General features: G+C 40.4%; 1 long non-coding RNA gene across 1 annotated transcript in view; it reads right to left on the bottom strand.

Moving 5' to 3' along the window:
* Positions 1-489: 489 nt before the first annotated feature.
* Positions 490-20,431, bottom strand: part of LOC123801953 (uncharacterized) — a 39,224-nt gene continuing 19,282 nt past the window's right edge. The window contains exons 4-5 of the long non-coding RNA XR_006782383.2: positions 6,634-6,734; positions 490-893 (exon numbers count right to left, since the gene is read on the bottom strand). This is a non-coding gene — a long non-coding RNA (uncharacterized LOC123801953). The remainder of the gene's footprint in view (positions 894-6,633; positions 6,735-20,431) is intronic.

The following is a 20,431-nucleotide window of genomic DNA, read 5'->3' as shown; positions in this document are numbered from 1 at the left end:
GCAGCAATTCTGGCCTTTATCCAGTAGATGTCAGTAGCATCCCCCCAGTTGTGACAACTAAAACTGTCTCAAGACCTTGCCAAATGTCCACATTGCCAAATGTCCCCTGGGTGGCAAAAACTTCCGCTTCTTCCCGCTGAAATCCATTGTTTTAAAGGATTCTCTGTACACTTGAAGCAAATCTGTCACTAAAACAAAACACCCCATCAAAGTAAGGGCCTTTAAGAAACGGATGTTCCTTGCAAGTTTGCATACAGGAAATATTTTTTGTTTCCTGTGTAATGATGTTAAGGAGTTGAAGATTTACAAATGTGTGACAACCAGAAAATTGTATCATTAAATATTCATGTAACTTTCGTATCTACTTTTGTACCATAAACCCAGCTCACCCACAGAACTCCAAGAAATATAGTTTTTCACCTCAGTACATGTTATATACCAAATCACTTTTACAGCACACTGCATCACATAATTATTAAGATGGCAGCTTGAAGCAAGATTTGCAAGACTTTTTTGATATGGTAATATTTTTTATTTCAAATCTAAGCTCAGACAGAGCCCATAAGGAATTTCCTATTTGGGTCAGCCAAATAATGGAAAGATATATGCTAATTTTCATTATTGGGGTACAGTGAACCAAAATGAAATTTTTACATTTACTGTTAAAGATCATGGTGACTTAATTGTAGAGTGGGAACTCTAAGCACGTAAACATCTTTGCCATCAAAAGATCATCAAGATCAGGACTGTTATGGAAATGGACCAGCTTTAGGCACAGACAGCATTGGCATAGAACTCACAGCAGTTAGCAAGGGCTATGGCACCGAACTCTATCTTCCCAGAGATGCAGGCGGAGGGGTGGGGCAGGAAGGTTGGTGCCATTCAGAGAAGAACTGGAATGAAAAGCCAAAGAGATACATAGTAGGTCAGATAAAAACAATGCAACAAGTGTATCAATAAGTTTTACCAAACAGCTGAAGAAAAACAAGAACGAAAACCTATAGATGGATCCATATAACTGAGGCAAAATTTATGCCTTGTAATGTGATATATAATTCAATTTATTCTAAAAACTAAGGTGGTATTCCAAAGCCATTTTCCTCTTGAGAAAAGAAAACAGCTCCTGCTTAATTAATTAATTAACTTTATGTATTTATATGTATGTATTTATTTATTGTTTTGGCTTTATTGAGGTGTAACTGAGAAATGCAATTGTAGGATTGCCTGGGTGACTCACTTGGTTGAGTGGCTGACTTTTGGTTTTGGCTCAGATTATGATCTCAGGATTGGGGATTGAACCCCACCTCTGGCTATGTGCTCAGTGGGGAGTCTGCTTGAGATTTTCTCTTTCCTTCTGCCCCTCCCCCACTCCGCACCCCACCCCGCTTGCACGCTCTCTCTCAAATAAATACATAAATTTAAAAAAGAACTATAATTGTAATATATTGAGTGTATAATATGATTTGACATATATATATGTGTGAAAGGATTCCCAACATTGAGTTAATTAACATATCCATCACTTCACATATTTATCTTTTTCTTTCTTCCCTCCCTTCCTTTATTTCTTTTCTGGTGAGAACACTTCAGTTCTAGTCTCTTACCAAGTTTCAAATTTCAGTTATATAATACGGTGTTATCAACTACAGTCACCATGTTATATGTTAGATCCTTAGATCCTACTCATCTTATATCTGAAAGTTTGTAGCTTTATACTGGTCTTTTCCTATTTCCCCTAATCCCCAATCTGAGGCAACCACCATTCAACTCTGATTCTGTTTTGGACTTTTTTTTTTTTTAGATTCCACATATAAATGATACCATGCAGTATTTGTCTTTGTCTGACTTCTTTCACATAGCATAATTGTTTATCCATGTTGTTGCAAATACCAGGATCTTCTTTTATAACAATGAATAATATTCCTTTGTGTATACATACCACGTTTTCTTTATCCATTCATCAGTCAGTGGATATGTAGGTTATTTCCATACTATGGCTACTGTGAATAATGCTGCAATGAACATGGGAGTACAGATAGTGATTTCATTTCCTTTAGATGTATACCCAGAAGCGGATTGTTGGATCATATGGTAATTTCATTTTTAATTTCTTCAGAAATCTCCATATTCTTTTCCACAGAGGCTGCACCATTTTACATTACCATCTATAGGGTATAAGGGTTTCCTTTTCTCCACATCCTTGTCAGTACTTATTGTCTCCTGTCTTTTTGATAATAGCCATCCCAGCAGGTATAAGGTGGTATCTCCTTGATTTTGATTTGCATATCCCTGCTAATTAATGATGTCGAGCACCTTGTCATGTACCTGTTGGCCATTTGGATGTCTTCTTTAGAAAACTGTCTAGTCAGTTCCTCTGCCCATTTTTAATTGGATTATGGTACTTTTGCTTTTGAGTTGTATAAGTTTCCTTGTATATTTTGGATATTAACCCCTTACTGGATATGTGGTTTGCAAATATTTTCTCCCATTCTGTATGTTGACTTTTCATTTTGTTGATAGTTTCCTTTGTTATGAAGAAACTTTTTAGTTTTATGTAGTCTTACTTGTTTATTTTTGCTTTTGTTGTTTGTGCTTTTGGCATCACATCCAAAAAATCATTGCCAAGACCAATGTCAGGAGCTTATCCACTATGTTTTGTTTTTTTTTTTTTTTTTAGGAGTTCTAAGGTTTCAGGCCTTATTTCAAGTCTTTAATCCATTTTGAGTTGATTTTTGTGTATATGCCGGCATAAGATAGGAATCCTGCTTCATTCCTTTGCATGTAGATAAACAGTTTTCCTGCACCATTTATTGAAGAGACTGTCCTTTCCCCATTGTATGTTCTTGGCTCCTTTGTTGAAAATGAATTGACGACATATGCATGGGTTTAATTCTGGGTTCTCTATGCTGTTCCATTACTCTATGTGTTTGTTTTTATGCGAATCACTATAGTGATACTATAGATTTGTTATATAGCTTGAAATCAAGACGTGTGATGCTTCCAGCTTTGTTCTTTCTCAAGATTGCGTGGCTATTCAGGATCTTTTGTGGTTCCACATGGATTTTAGGATTGTTTTTTCTCTTTCTATGAAAAATGCCATTGGAATTTTGATCGGGATTGCACTGAATCTGTAGATCACTTTGGGTGGTATGGACATTTTAACAATATTAATTCTAGTCCAGAAACACGGAGTATCTTTCCATTTCTGTCTTTTTAAATTTCTTTCATCAGTGTTTTATAGTTCTCAGTGTACTGATCTTTCGTCTCCTTGGTTAAAATTTTCCTAAGTATCTTATTATTTTTGATGCTTCTGTAAATGGGATTTTTTTTTTAAATGGGATTTTACTTCTTTCTTTTTCCAATAGTTGATTGTTAGTGTAGGGAAACAACTGATTTCTGTATATTGATTATGTCCTGAACTTACTGAATTCATCTATTGGGTCTTACTGTTTTTGGTGGAGTCTTTAGGGTTTTCTATATATGAAATCAAGTCATCTGCAAACAGAGATAATTTTACTTCTTCTTTTCTGCTTTGAGTGCCTTTTTTTTTTCCCTTGCTTAATTGCTCTGGCCCTGACTTCCAGTACTGTGTTGAATGAAAGTGATGAAGGTGGGCATCTTTGTCATATTCCTGACCTTAGAGGAAAAGTGGTCAGCTTTTCACTGTTGAGTATGATGTTAGTTGTGAATTTCTCATATATGGCATTTATTATGTTGAGGTACATTCCATCTGTCCCAATTTGTTGGAAGTTTTTATCATGAAAGGATATTGAATTTTGTTAAATGATTTTTCTGCATCTATTGCGATGATCACATCATTTTTATCCTTCATTTTGTTAAACTGGTATATCACATGTTGAACTATCCTTGCATCCCAGAAATAAATCCCACTTGATCATGGTGTACAATTCTTTTAATGTACTGTTGAACTTGGTTTGCTAATATTTTGTCGAGAAATTTTGCGTCTATATTCATCAGGAATGTTAGCCTGTAATTTTCTTTTCTTGTGCTGTTCCTGTCTGGCTTTGGTATCAGGGTAATGCTGGCCTCATAAAATGAGTTTGGAAGTATTTGCTCCTCTTATGTTATTTGGAAGTGTTTGAGAAGATTCATATTAAATCTATTTTAACTGTTTGGTAGAATTCACCAGTGAACCCATCTGATCCTGGGCTTTTATTTGTTGAGAGGATTTGGATTACTGACTCAGTCTCTCCTTCCTAGTAATCAATCAATCTCTTTAGAATTTGTTTCCTCATGATTCAGTCTTGGTAGGTTGTACCTTTCTAGAAATATATCCATTTCTTCTAGGTTATCTAATATGTTGGGGTATAATTGTTCAGATGATCCTTTCTGTGTTATCAATTGTGATATCTCCTCTTTTATTTCCAATTTTGAGTCTTCTTTCTCTCTTAGCTAAAATTTTATCCATTTTATCTTTTCAAAAAAAAAAAAAACCCAGCTCTTAGTTTCTTTGATCATCTCTTTTGTCTTTTTTGCCTCTATTTCATTTATATCTGTTCTGATTTTTGTTATTTCCTTTCGTCTATTAACTTTGAGCTTAGTTTGTTCTTTTCTAGTTCCTTGAAGTGTTAAATTTGGTTGCTTATTTTGAGATCTTATACTGCAAGCTTTCTGCTGACAAAATCATTTAGTAGTCTAATGGTGGTTCCCTTCCATGTAACAAATTGCTTTTCTCTGTTTTTAAGAATCTCCCTTTATATTTAACTTCTGACAATTTAATTATAATGTGTTTCAGTGTGGGCCTCTTTAGTGTCCCAAATGGAAGGATTGCAGTCAGCACGTACATACAGGCTGAAGCCAGACCCTTAGGTACCAGGCGGGAAAGTATGCAGTTAAACCCCTTTCAGGGAGAAACTGGGAAATGAACATTTTTGCCTGCTCCCTCTATGCTGAGCCTGGCTGGATAGCTACTGGGATTGCTTCTGCACCCACTTGAAAACTGTGTCTTTGTTTGCCATAGTTCTGTTGTGCTCAGGAATGCAAGCCCCATTTACTATCGGAGCTAGGTGACTTGGGGGCCCATCCCTTGGGTGGCAGTCATAAAAGTTGGGATGCTAGATATGTATACAAGCTCTTCCAAGGAGAAGCTGGCAACTTTATTTTATTGTTGGAGGGAGCTGGAGGGGAAAAGTGAACTCCAGGGAGGCTCACAGTCACCCCCTAGATGCACGCTGATTAGAAGCTGGATCCTCAGGCAGTGGCTTGTAAAGTATGCAGTCAGACCTCTTCCAGAAAAAGACTGGGAGATGGGTGTTTTTGCCTGCTCCCCCTGCACTGAGCCCTGAGGGTATAGTCACAGTGAGTGCTCTTGCACAAGTCCATTAACAACAGCTTCTTTGTCTGTTTCAGTCCTGTGATATTCATGAATGCAAGTCCTGTTGGCTATCAGATCCAGGCAATCTGGAAGTTCCTCCCTCGGGTGGCAGCCACAAAAGCTGTGGCACCAGACATGTGTACAAGCTTCTTCCGGAGAGATGCTGATGACCGGGTTTTACCATTGGAGTGATCTTGGGGGGAATGTGGGGTAGTGCCTACCAGCTTGTTCAAGCTCCAGGAAGATGGTCAGCACTTAGATACAGGCTAATTAGAAGCTGGACCCTCAGGCAGCAGCATGTAAAGTATATAGTCAAACCCCTTCCAGAGAAAGACTAGGAAATGGGCATTTTTGCCAGCTCCTTCTGCACTGGGGCTTGGAGGCATAGACACAGCGAGTAGTCATGTGCTATTAAGAATGGCTTCTTTATTCGCTATAGTTCTGTGGGACTCAGGAACCCCAGCCCGGTAGGCTTTCAGAGCTAGGTGTTTGGGGAGCCCACCACTCACGGTAGGGAGCCTTGAAAGTTGGGGCACTAGATGTGCGGCTCAACCTCTTTCCTTCACAGGGAGAAGATGGGAGTTAGAAGTTCTCTTGGATTGTATGGCGCTGTCCCCAGGCTGCAGTTCATGGGGAGACTGTCTCAGATTTCCCTACCCAATTAGATGTGAGTATTTTTTCAGTTGTCTGATATGTAGGAGTCATTCGGCCACTAGTTTCTGGATTTCTCTCAGACGGAATTACTCCATGTGTAGCTGTACATTCAACGCATCTATGGGAGAAGGGAAATTCTGGAGCCCTTATGCATCCATCTTGGTCTGCAGTCACTCCAGACTTGCTTAGTAAAAATGAAGTGGACAAAAACATGATCTCTTTCAGATTCTAAATGCTCAGGAAGTGACTTTAGGCAAAAAGTCAGTTGCAGTTTTGAAGGCAGAAATGAGCAGGAAGAATATTTTATTAAATTTTTAGGGAAGTTTAGTGATGTAAAGACAACTCATTGTTAAACAAAAATTAGCAATTTTCACTGTATTCATTTACTTAAAATTGTGCTTATAATGACAGCCACTGAACTGCCACAAGAACATAGGAATCAAAACTATGCCAGACCGTGATCCATCCAATTTGTAATTCATCTTTAATAATACATCAAAAGGATTATTTTTTCAGAGGTTGATGGGTGCCCTGTCTGATGATAAACTCCAAACACAGGAGGGTAACATCTGTTGATCTGGCATAGTAACCTGTTAAGCAGCTAGCATATGAACATCTACCTGTAGAGTGAACGAATCACTTACTTAATGATAACTTCCAAATCCATCTCCAGCTCTGATTTTTCTCCTGAACTCCAGACTCCAGTTGGCTTGTGAATAGTTTCATATGGTGGTCCCTCAGGTACCTTCAAGTCAACAAATACAACCGAATTAAGCCATAATCTCTTCACTTTACTTCTATTCCTGAAACAAGTCCTGTTCTTCACAGTGAAAGAATGGTACCCCTTAGACCTACTTGTCCAAACCAGAAAGAAGTCATTATGAGTCCTTTCCCATCCTCACCACCTTTCTCTACCATCTAGCAACGACCAATCCTATTGATTCTCCTTGGTCTAGTGCATCTCCACCCTCACAACCACCTAGGATCAGCTCTCATCGTGTCTCACTTGGGCATTACAGTGATGTGTTTATTGGTCTCCCTGACATCCAAGTGGCTACCAGAATGATCTTTGGAAAAAACATCTTAACATGCCAGTGTTCAAAATTCTGTCGGTCAAAATCTAAATTCTTAGCATTTCATACAAGGTTTTAAAAGATCTTTCAACCTCATCTTCCAGAACTCTTTTCATTTACCTATGTATCACTACTAATACACACATCTTTTGCTTTGGCAGTACCAAACATTCTAGTTCCTCAAATCTTTTTGTGTTCTGTAAATAGTGCTTTTAGCTTAATAATAACTTTTTGTTGTTGTTGGCTTCTTTCAGTATTTTTTCTTTCCTTTTTGACTTTCTGTGATTTCAAATGATATGCCTAGGTATAATTCTGGGGGGCATTTATCCTGTCTGGTGTTCTCTGAGCTTCCTGGATCTGTGATTTGGTGTCTGACATTAATTTAGGGAAATTCTCAGCCATTATTGTTTCAAATATTTCTTTTATTCCTTTTTTCTCTTTCTGGCATTCCCATAATGTGTATGTTACACCTTTGGTAGTTGTTCCACAGTCCTTGGATATTCTGTGGGTTTGTTTTTTTTTCAGTCTTTGTTCCGTTTGCTTTCAGTTTTGAAGGTTTCTATTGATAATATCTTCAAGCTCAGAAATTCTTTCTTCAGCTGTGTCCAGTCTACTAATAAGCTCATCAAAGGCATTCTTCATTTCTGTTACAGTTTATAGTGTTTTTTGATCTGTAGCATTTTTTTCCCCCTTGGGATTCCTATATCTCTGCTTACATTGCCCATCTGTTCTTGCACTCTATGCACTTTACCCATTGGTGTCCTTTGCATAATAATTGTAGTTGTTTAAAATTCCCATTGTGGTAATTCCAACATCCAGACATGGCAGGATGTCTTCAAGTTGTGTTTTTTGACTTTTAGTGTGCCTTGTAATTTCTTCTTGATAGCCAGGAATGATGTACCCATAAAAGAACTGCTATAAATAGACCTTTAGTAATGTGGTAGTAAGGGGTAAAGGAGGGGGAAGTGTGCTATAGTTCTATGATTAGATCTTGGTCTTTTAGTGACCTGTGCATCTAGACTGTAAACTTCACAAGTGTTTCTTAGTTTTTTTTCTCCCTCCTTAGGTGGGACAGGATGACTAGAGTGGGCTGGAGTTGGGTATTTCTCTTCTCCCAGGTCAGGTAGGCCCTGATAATACCCCAGAAGGTTAGGCCCTGGTTAACTAGTTTCCCCTGAGGGAAATCCTTGTTAAAAAGAACAGAATTCTCTGGTTTCAAAATTGTACATTTTCCCCTTTCCCTGCCAAAGCATTAGAGGACTTTTGTCCAATAGGACTATGAGAACCTGGTCTAGGTACTGGAGGTAAAACTCACAAAAGTATGGGGAAGTCCTCTGTGACTGGTACCCCCCAGAGAACTTGGGGGCCGTGGTTTGCCTTATGTTCTCACCTCTCCTGTAGATCCAAGAAGTGCTGTTGGCTTTTCAGCCTGTTTGTTTTTTCAGTTGTTTTTAGGATGGAGTAGTGACTTCCAAACTCCTTACATTCTATTCTAATAATATCCCAGAATTTGGTAAGCAAGTTCATGTTTACACTATCTAAATGCCTCATGGTTTTATCAAAACAACTATTTTTTTAAAGATTTTATTTATTTGAGAGAGAGAGAGAGCAGAGAGAGCACAAGTGGGGAGGAGAGGGAGAAGCAGGCTCCCTGCTGAGCTGGAAGCCCGACTGAGGGCTTGATCCCTGGGATCATGACCTGAGCCGAAGGCAGATGCTTAACCACTTAACGGACTGAGCCACCCAGGCGCCCCTTATCAAGACAACTTTATCCTCTCTCAGTCTTCCTCATTTCTGTCAGAAGCAGCCCATAATTTTTTAGCCACTTAGGACCACTGCCAAACCTTTACCTACAACCCATCTACATTCCAATCACAATAAATACAGTACCTTCTTATCAGGGAAAACACCCTTCCTTCCTTCTTCCTCTACCCTTCCACTTCCAGGAGCAGATGACCTGGGTGAAAGAAAGAGGTATCCCAGGGAAAGGAGGCCAGGAGCCAAGGACTCTCTCTGGAGCCTTGACTCAGTCTCCACCCTTCTCCTAACCATGTTCTCTCTTATCTTACTATGGGTCACAATATGCACAGTTTAAGGACTACTAACCGCACTTTAGAGGGATAGATAGCCCAACCTTCACTTGGAAAGGGGGATCCTGTATGTCTGTCAATTCTTCTAGCCAGCAGAGGGCAGCACTGATGAAGGACAACACAGCCAAAAGAGGCAATCAGGATGGCTGCTGCATTATCAACAAGGCCTATGGCGTCCATGGCTCCATTGCTGGTAGCTTCAAGAGGGTGCAGCTCCCAGCCCGAGAGTGCCTACCCCATCCCCCAGGACACATCCCTTCAGTGTGAGTGCCCCTCCAGCACCCAACTCTGCTCTCAGAGCTTCCCAGTGTTTACCTCACTCCTTCTGACACCTACTCGTATCCTGGCTGGCATTGTTCTCGTCTGTTTTCCCACGAGTTTGTCTCATCCATTTAAATTTTAAAATGCTATAGAAGAGAACTGGTACATTTCTTTTGTGTGTTCGCAGTGTCTGAAGCCATATACTTAATGAATGACCTTATGGAGTACATATTAGTTGCTTGAAAAGTACTTATTAAATTAATCGCAAATAAATGATTAAAGTCCAGTATTGATGACAGAATCAAAAGAAACCATGTTTGTTGTAACATTGTGTGTCAATTATACTTCAATTGAAAAAAATAATGTTTGTGAAAATGTTATGAAATTTAAAATGTTATGAAATTATGAAGACCCAACTATGTAAACTGTATCTAGTATTGAGCTAAAATAATGTTATTTATCATTTAGTGATAGGAATATTAATATGAATAAGGTAAACTTCTGCTGTTAGGAGTCTAGCAGAAGAAACTAAGCTGATAATGCATAATTTCAGCAAAATGTAGATCGCTATGGTAGAAGTGTACAGAAGTACCCTAAGAACATCTCAGAAACAGTTTATCTGCCCAAGGCCTTGAGAGAGAAAGACCTCAATACTAACTCTGTGTCAATTTGACAAGCCATTGTCCCTAGCATTGAGCTGATCAGTCAATAGCATATATTGAGCACCTACTCCATACAAATGTATCAAACAAGTATTATGAGAGAGAGCCTTCGTGTTAGCCCTGAGCAAGGCAAGCTATTGTCTCCTTAGAAACCCTGGAAAACAGGGGTCACAGGGAAAAACCAGAATATAGAGCTAACATCGTGCATAGCCCCTGAAGAAGATTTGGACCAGGACATTTCCATACATTCCAGTGTAAGAAGTCGAATCAGTGGTGAAGGATAACCAAATTAAGTACGCCCAGATAAACATTATTAGGTATGAAGTGTGAAAGCAATAAGCAGAATTTCCTTTGAGCTTCCAAGTTTTCTTTTATCAGTTATTGGCTGCCCATACTGTCCTCAGATATTTGACTTATTAGAAAGAAAACATACTTTTCTCAACCTGCTTTCTGCCACACTTTGTGTTTCCCAAAAAAAAGAAGATCAAAGGCCTTAGGGTGCTTACCAATCCCACAAAGATGCTTCCTGCCACAGCTAGGGGGTCTGTGGCAGTGGTACCTGTGGTGATTTGCAAAACCCAGCTTACCTAAAGGGATATAAAGACCTTAAGCATTAACATTAGCAGGAATCTTGGAGAGTATACCACAAAACCCCTCCTCCATTTTACTGGTAAGGAAACTGAGGCCCAGAGAAGTAGACTGGCAAGCCCAAGGCTAGAAAGCAAGTTACAGACAGAGTCTGGACCAGAACTCAGGATTCCTGGTTTCCAGAACAAGTAGCTTAAAACTCATTGTGAAATAGTAGTCCAGCTTATCTTCTGCCCCTACTCCGCCCCTCAGCTCACACAGACCCCGGACCTCACCATCTGAAACCCCGCGTGCTTGAAAGGCTTTGCCTTTCACGTTGATTTTACCACGCTACATCTTACACATACACATTTTTCCAAAATAGATGTCATCTTTATGCCTCTTGACAGATCACAAGATGAAAGGCCACTTCCTGACTGGTATAGGACAATGGCTCACCTTCTGAACTATCCACTGCACAAGGCCCAGGTAGCAGAGAATGGACATCACGCATCCAAACAAAGGGATGATTGGTAAGGACTGTAGTGAGAATGATAGGGCGACTGGTGAGATGAATGCGCTCATGTGTGCCGTAAGGGAACTGTGTTTCAGGCCTCTGAATTAAGCTCTCAGCATCCCAAGAGCAGCTGATACAGTATAGATACTCAGTGGATATTTAAATATAAGCTAGTTCAGGAATACATTTAAGTATATTACAAATCTATCATCCCATCAGTACTAAGTCACAAGGAAATGTTTCTGAGCCTTCCTCTCCAACCCCTATTTCATTTACATTTCCAAAGATAATGATCAAAGGGCAAGAGATTGGTGCTGCTTACTGATAGGATCAAATTGTCTTAGAATCAAATTGATGTATACACTGGCTCATCTCTTGGACACACATTTTCTTTCTCCTTTTTTTAAAGATTTATTTATTTATTTGTGAGAGAGAGAGAGAGAGAGAGAGAGAGCGCGCAAGCAGGGGGAGGGGCAGAGGGAAAGAATCCCAAGCAGACTCCAGCTGAGCATAGAGCCTGAAATAGGGCTCGATCTCAGGACCCTGAGATCATGACTTGAGCAGAAATCAAGAGTCAGATGCTTAACCAACTGAGCCACCCAGGTGCCCCTGGACACACATTTTCATCCTCTACTTTCTACCTGCCCCAACATTGACTCTCATTGCCCCCCATAAAAACAGATATGACCTGAAAAGCAATGACATTCTTGGCTGGCATATCAAAATTGGAGACAGCCACAGTGTAGTTCAGGAAAATTTGAAAGTAAAAAAAGAGAGAGCATGAACAAGAGTGAAGCCGGGAAGGACACGAGGGAAGATGGGATCGTGTCATGCCTGATTAGGGCCTACTGCTGCTACTGAGGTTGGCCTCCCTATGACCACATGGAGGTGGGCTACATCCCTATGAGCTGCTCGTTATGTGACAGAGGACTCAGCTGTTCAGCTCCCCTATGTATATGCTTAGTTGTACTCCAGTATGCTCTTTCCTTTCCCACCAGATCTCCTACTACCATCATTAAAAAGACACAGCACAGCCTCCTCATGTTTCCCCCAATTTTCATTTTTCTAGGATTCTGAAAGAGCTCTTCTAAAAGAGCAGAGCCCTCACATTCAATTTCTCATACCTGGATCTGGTCTCCCAGACATTGAAATGCATTAAATCAAGGATCATTTTTGATGACCAAGATCCCAAAAACAAACTGAAGACTCAGGCCCAAAACACTGCCCTTTAGGACACCTAGGACCAATTAGAACATTATTCCAATGTGAGTTCTGAATCCTAGTTGTCCATTACCTGGTTGGATTTTTAAACGGGAGTACGTGTACTCTGGGTGGAATCAACGTAAGACGTTAACAGTAAATCTGGGGTGAGATGGAGCGAGGAGCAGAGGGAAACAGGGAAATGATATATAAAGAGTCCATATGGTTTTTAAAAATGGTCTACAGGTTAGATGACATACATACATACAAATAAAAGTGTCATAAATCAATACTTTAATATTATTATGTGTAATGTGGATTCTCTATTGTATTCTCTTTTCTTTCTTTCCTTTTTTTATTTTTTGTTTGTTCTTTCTTTAACACTGGTCTGGATCCACAAATTGATATCAAGGTTCACTAATGGATCACAACCTAGAGTTTGAAAATAAGTGGTCTAAGGCTTCTGAGAACTTTAAAACTTCTCTGAGGAGCAAAACTGTCAGGGAAGCAAATTCCAGAGATTGTTAAGAACTTAGTTCTATGCTTTTGTAATCAATACTAGACACATGTATTTTTAATTAATAACACATGGCCCTTGGCTATGTTATTATGCCCATCCTGCATACCCCAAACTCAGCGCACTGTGGTGTTTGGAGTGGACAGAGGATGCGGATGAACATGCAGATTCCTGTGAAGATGATCAAATGCTCTCTGGACTCTGGTTCTCACCTCTCTCCCCCAACTCTTACAGAATGAAGTTAAAAGAGTCCAATCTGAGGACACGAGTCACATGACTTCCTTTTCCTCATTTCGTATTGGTAAGATGAGATATAAAGGTTTATTCTTGGGGTGCCTGGGTGGCTCAGTCAGGTCAATGTCTGCCTTTGGCTCAGGCGGTGATCTTGGGGTCCTGGGATTGAGCCCTGCATCAAATCCTGCACAGTGGGGAATCTGTTTCTCCCTTTCTTTCTGTACCTCCTTCGGCTTGTGTGCATCCTGTCTCTCTCTCTAATAAATAAAATCTTTAAAAAAAATTTTTTTTAAGATTTTATTTATTTAGTTGACAGAGATAGCCAGCGAGAGAGGGAACACAAGCACGGGGAGTGGGAGAGGAAGAAGCAGGCTCCCAGCCGAGGAGCCTGATGTGGGGCTCGATCCCAGAACGCCGGGATCACGCCCTGAGCCCAAGGCAGACGCTTAACGACTGCACCATCCAGGCACCCCTAAAAAAATTTTTTTAAAGGTTTATTCTTTAAGACTGTTCTAATGAATAACCAAATCTTGGTCATCATTATTCTAATGAATAATAAAAGGGAGGAAAATGATTCTTTTGGATCTTTTGGTCCCCTTTGGATCTCTACCCAATATCCAACCACTTCAAGAGCAAAAGTAAAGGCTAAGCCACAAATCAACTACTTACGGTCTGATGGCCCTTTGATGTACCAGACATGTTTAATCAATACACAAACTGGCTTCCTCAGGTCAGAGTATTGGACAAGGAAAGAAAATTAAAAGAGAGGTCTCAAAAGAAAAGAAAAGAAAAGAAAAAGAACATGTTATCCATTGAGATCCCTCAGGAACAACAATGACAAAAGGCTTTAAACAGGTCAGAGTTGAATTTCGAGCTGTTCTCTTTGTGAACTCATCGTACTTAAAGTGAATAAAATTTGGCTTCCAGAATCCATCCTGCTAATGAGTGAAGTCTTTTTAGCTCTATCTTCTCTGGGTCAAATAAATCAAGGATTGAAAATTTTAGGTAGTAGTCTGGTGTGTTTCTCCAAATTATCATTGTTGTGAACATTCTTTTTGTGTGTATGTGTGTGCGAACATTTTGTGTGTATCTATTAGAGAATAGGCAGAAAAGAGGAACTTCATAGAGAGTCTGAAAGTGATTGTCTCACCCCAGGCCTGTGATCGAAGGAAACGTGCTTGCTATAGTTAGATGAATCCAATTTAGTATACACTGGACAGTAAATTTCCCCCTAAACTTTAAGGAACTGTAAAGATATATATAACCAAAAATTACTTCATCCCATTTGTATCAATTTCCAGAATTTAGATTACCCGGCCGGAGGAAGAATTTTCTATTAATGAGGAAAGTTACGTAGCCAGGGGATAGTAGATAATATTGTGGCCACGGCAAAGAGGTCAGACCAAACCTTGCAAGGAGGAGGTCAGAATAGGCCTACCCAACCTGGACTAGTAATCAGTAATCTCCTCAGTAATCCCCTACCACAGAAGTGGACACCAGTCACATCAGGAGAGACTCTTGAGACTTGCTTCTCCCTTGTTCCTTAAGGACAGGGGGTTGTATAGCTTCCAGATTCAGAAAAGGGCCTGGGGCGCCTGGGTGGCGCAGTCATTAAGCCTCTGCCTTCGGCTCAGGGCGTGATCCCGGCGTTATGCAATGGAGCCCCGCATCAGGCTCCTCCGCTATGAGCCTGCTTCTTCCTCTCCCACTCCCCCTGCTTGTGTTCCCTCTCTCGCTGGCTGTCTCTGTCAAATAAATAAATAAAATCTTTAAAAAATAAATAAATAGATAGATAAATAAATAAATAAATAAATAAATAAAATAAAAATAAAAAAAGGGCCTATACTCAGAGGCAGCTTTGACCATTCTTCCCTAAAAACCACACGAACCCCTACCCCTGAGCTGTCAATCAGACATGCACTGACAGATTGGAAGGAAAACACCACCACCCTCAAGAATCCCTGGTGGGCAGGGCCTGAGCCAAGATGCCTGGCTAGTAGAGCTATTCCAGTTTGATTTGACATTGATATTGTGCTTTCTATGTGCTGGGCTCTTTGTTGGAACTTTACAAGCAGTAACTCCCTGACTGCTCCTCAGAGTTCTTGAGGTGGTTACTGTTATCTTTTCCATTTTACAGAGGTGGGAACTGGAAAACAGAGAAGTTAAGAAATTTCCCAAGGTCACGGAAGCTATAAGGAGCATAGACAGAATGCAAACTCAGGCCGCCTGGCTTCAGAATCTGAGCTCTCAACCACCCGCCTATGCTGCATCTTACCTGGGCCAGGCTCACCCGTCTCTGCCCTTCCTAGGTATCCTCAGCACACTGAAGTCATGTGAGCAAAGATCTCCAATTTCCAAACTCTTGGAAGGTCCAAAAAAGGCGAGGCCAGCAAGAAGGTCCCAGCTGGCCATCAATGCTGAGGCAGGCCAGGGCTGGGACCAGTCGCTAAGTTCAGATGCCCAGGGTCTTGGTTCACAGATTTCCATGACTCTTTCTTCACTGCTATCTCTCTCATCTGAGATGCTACCTCTTCCTTAACCAAAGCCTTCCTTTTCCCTCTTCCCTCCTCCTCATTTCCCCTTTGCAGGGAGCCCAAGCCTGTGTTAGCTGAGTAGAGTGTATATTACCAGATACAGGTAATCTGAGAAAAGAGAAAATAAATTTTATCACCACCTAACTGAATCAGTTCAAGAGGATACTTTAGGATCTCAAGAACTCTGTTGCCTTTCCATGCTTAATAGAGAGTGTAGTGAGTAAAAAGGATTGTTTGGAGGGATCAGTGCGCCTGAGAGACCTCATTATCTCTGCAACATCATTTGCAAAGTGTATCAAGGAACTAATTTAGTTTTAATCTTAGACGTCCCGTGTGTGTCAGGTACCTTTGGTTTGCCCCTCCAGATCCACTCTTCACCTGGCTCTGGACCCTAGGAGCCTAACCCTATGGACTACAGGCTCCCATACCCTCCAGCTCATCTAATTGGGTTCTACCAGGGGGACCCACAAAGAGATCAGAGTGTATGAAAAGACTGAGGTAATGTATCAAGGAGGTCTTTATCTGACTCTCCTGGGTTCTCTTACATCTTGTCCCTTTAGGCCTAGGAGTAGTAGTGGTTTATTGCTTTCCACTTCAGGTTCTTGGAGTATCCTTTCTTGTGGCTCTGCTACATCTTGCACACATCTTTGTAATGGTCTCTTTGTAAATAAACCCTCCTATAATCTGAATTTAAGTATTCCATCTGTTTCCTGTTGGGACCTAAACTGATACACTAGGTGAACCTGATTTAAAATTATACCCAGTCAAATGCCAGTTCAGTAAAGCCACTGCAAAATTAGAGGGGGTGCACTAGTCCAAAAATAAATATAAATCACATGCCTAGAAACGATTTCTGTCATCACTTCGTAACCACATTCGACTAATTCCTGGGAACCAAAGTTCAGTGGGTGCCACCAAAAATCAGATAAGAACAATCACTTTAGCAAAATCTATTAACAACCTGATCCTAGAATATCAAGTTGAAACTGGACTTCCCTTGTAAAAAAATTAAAAAAAAAAAAGCCATATGGGGCATTGCAAAGGAAAAGAGAAAACAAACTCTCACACCCTTTTAAGCCAATTGAGAAGCAGGGAATAGAGGTGTGGGAGTTCATGGTCTTGGTATCCTGCTTGGCCTGGGATCTTGTTAATACTACCTACCTAGCTCTTTGCTTTACATAATGGTACAATTTGAGGGTTAGTAACTGTGTTCTATCTGGAAGCTGAATTGAGAAAAAATCTGTCTGATAAATGGTGAAACATAATACCTTGGCCATAGTTTGCTGTGAAGTATGTACCCACTGATAAATTCTCCAGGTATGTGCATGGGTGGCTTTTCAGATATGGACTAACAATAGCCCTCATGTCTTGTGCTTACTGCCTGTAGCCTCAACTGACAGCAAGAAAGAGTAGGGTAAAGGTGGTGGGTAGTGCTAGCTGAACAGAGCATTAGTGGGTAGTACAAGTCAGGCTTAGCAGCAAAGGTGTTCGTGCATTTTCTCAATGACCTTATTCACAGGATGCAGAAACTTCCAACTAAGGGATACAGAGCTATGGAAACTCCTATGGTCTAGGGTATTAGCATTTAGCAGTGAGAATGGAAAGCTTAGGATAAGTTTCAGAAAATCCATCACCAGTGCTGCTGACATTGTGGCCCAGCCTGATTCTTTGATGGTCCTCAGACCATCTGTCAGATTCTAGCTTAAACTAAGAATGACTAAGTCTGAAAAGCAAAAAGGTTATCAATAAGCCAAAGTGGAAAGCCAAATAGGAGCTGGAAAACCATGTAAGGCATGAGAAAGGTCTATCAGATGGAGGCCAGCAAACTTACAATGGAGGCAGACTCTGTGAACCTGGGGATGACCATTTCTGAGAGCCGTCAGCCCAGGTAGAGTGAGAAGGGAACCTAAACCAAACATGGCCAGGTGCTTAATTGTGGAGTTGTGATGGATTGTATTAGCTTAGAAAAGAATGCTTTCTCCACAGAGTACCCAAATATGTTTCAGGTGCCCATTTCAGACAACAGAAAACATCAGATCTCCTTCACGCTAACAGTGGAGATCGAATGCCAAAGGTCCACAAAGACAGGAAGGTGAGATATCCAGATGACCCTTCAATCCACCCTCAACTTCTTCCTTCCAGAACTCTTATCTCTCAGAGTTAGAGATAACACTGGTTCAGACAGGCAGTAATGTCTTCCCAGATAAGGTGCTTTCTCTCACTGGGGAGAATCATGACTCTATCTCCAGTGGCCTTTTCAAGCCAAGTCCTAGGTTCTGTTGTTAGCAGAAGTTTCTCCTGGTTTTTAGTATACAGTTAATGCTGATCATGGACTTCCTATGCTGATACAATTTGCTCCTATTTATACATTCTTTTAACAATTTCAGTAGGAATCTGAGGACACAAAAGATCTAGCTTCTTCAGCTGCAGATAGTAGATGCAGGCCCTAATGAGAGAGAAAAAAAAAAAAGTGGAGGAGGGAAAGGAGCTCCTTATAAGGATGGGCTGCCTGAAATTTTTCACTTGGGATTTGCATTCACATGTAACATGGTCAAGCCTGAGATGTTCTTCCAGACCTCCTTCCTGGGAACTTGTACAGCTCATACCCACCCACCTAGCTTCCTATGTCCACCCATCCCTGCCAGGCTTACCACCATCCTCCCAGGAAGTCAGAACAGTTGCTCTGATAGGACAGCCAGAAGAGACAGCAGACTTAGTAGAAGCAGTTGGTGAGCTAGGAGGAAAAGTGAAATAGAGATCCAATCTGTAAGGAGGAGGAGAGATCAGTGATATTCAGTGATGTATAAAATCAGGTAGGATGGCAAATGAGAAGCTGCTAGATTTGGCAGTGAAAAGGTGACTGTTTCTATATGAGAGAGCAGTTTACAGGACAGTTAAGGACCGTACCAAGTACTAATGGGTTTTCAGAGCAACTGGACTTCTTATACATTGATGGTAGGAATGATTTCCACAAGAATATGCAAAAACAAAATACAAAAATCAACTGTGTTTCTGTGTACCAAAAGATGAAGATTAATGAAAGATACTTTAAGGTATAAATTTTAGGGGTGCCTGGGCGGGTCGGTTAAGCATCTGCCTTTGGCTCAGGTTGTGATCCCAGGATCCCTCTCCCTCTGCCCCCCACTTGTGCTTGCTCTCTTTCTTTCTCAAATAAATAGATAAAATCTTTTTTTTAAAAAGATGTAATTTTTAAAATAGTGTATCTTCAAATATTTTTTCTGTCTCTCCCATCTATCCCCTCTTTCTAGGACTCCAATTGTATGTATATTAGGCAACTTGATGATATCCCAGGGATCTCTTAATACTGTTCTCTCTTTCTCTCTCTCTCTCTCTTCCAGTCTTTCCCCCCATCACCCCCCCCCACTCTGTGTTTTATTTTGGACAGTTTCTATTGTTATGTCTTCAAGTTTACTAATCTTTTCTTCTGCAATGTCTAAGCTGCTAGTAATCCCATTCAGTGTACTTTCATTCCAGATGTGTTTTTATTTCTAAAGTTCAAATTCACACTTTTTTTTATGGTTGTTTAAACTGTCTACAGGTTAGATGACACACAGAAGACCTTCCTGCTCCTTTCTCACCCCCAGAAAGATTCCATTCTCCTCTGTGATGTCCTCAGCCATCTGTCAGACCGACAGAAAGCCTCTCCAGCACACCAGTAACCTAGCTGAAACAAACACACAAACAAACCAAAACACTCTTCACTCATAATTCAAATGCACAGTGGTTCATAGGCTGTTATGCAGCAGGCATTTGATAGATACTTGTTGGATAGTTCATAATGAAGAACAACTCAACACCCCCCCCCCAAAAATCCAAATAAAAAATGGGCAGAGGCCCTGGATAGACGATTTTCCAAAGAAGATATACAGATGGCCAACAAACACATGAAAAGATGCTCAACATGACTAATGATCGGGGGAAATGCAAATCAGAACCACAATGAGATGTCACCTCACACCTGTCAGAATGGCTAGAATCAAAAAGACAAGAGAGAACAAGTGTTGATGAGGAAACGGAGAAAAAAGAACCCTCATGCACTTCTGATGGGAATGCAAATTGGTGCAGCCACTGTGGAAAATAGCATGGAGATTCCTCAAAAAATTAAAAATAGAACTACCATATGATCCAGTAATTTCACTACTGAGTATTTACCCAAAGAATACAAAAACACTAATTCAAAGAGATACATACACCCCTATGTTTACTGCAGTATTATTTACAACTGCCAAGATATGGAAGAAGCCCGAGTGTTCATCCATAGATGAATGGATAAAGAAGATGTGTGTGTGTATATGTGTGTACATATGTGTGTGTATATGTGTGTACATATGTGTGTGTACATACATATGTATATGTGTGTACATATGTGTGTGTATATACCTACAATGGCATATTATTCAGCCATAAAAAAGAATGAGATCTTGCCATTTATGACAACATGGATGGACCTAAAGTGAAATAAGTCAGAGAAAGATAAACACCATATCATCTCACTTATATGTGGAAAAACAAAACAAAACAAAACAAATGAGCAAACGAAGCAGAAACAGACCCATAAATACAGAGAACAAATTGATGGTTGACAGAGGAAGGAGATGGAAGGGATGGGCAAAATGAGTGAAGGGGAGTGGGAGGTACAGGCTTCCCATTATGGAATGAATAAGTTATAGAGATGAAAGGTACAGCATAAGGAATATAGTCAGTGGTATTACAATAGTGTTGTATGGTGACAGATGAGAGCTACACTTGTGATGAACATAGCATAA

Source organism: Ursus americanus, chromosome 36, assembly GCF_024610735.1.
Source record: "Ursus americanus isolate L20-20 chromosome 36, mUrsAme1.1.p, whole genome shotgun sequence".
In the NCBI taxonomy this organism is placed as follows: Eukaryota; Metazoa; Chordata; class Mammalia; order Carnivora; family Ursidae; genus Ursus; species Ursus americanus.
This window is presented reverse-complemented; position numbering and strand designations above follow the sequence as displayed.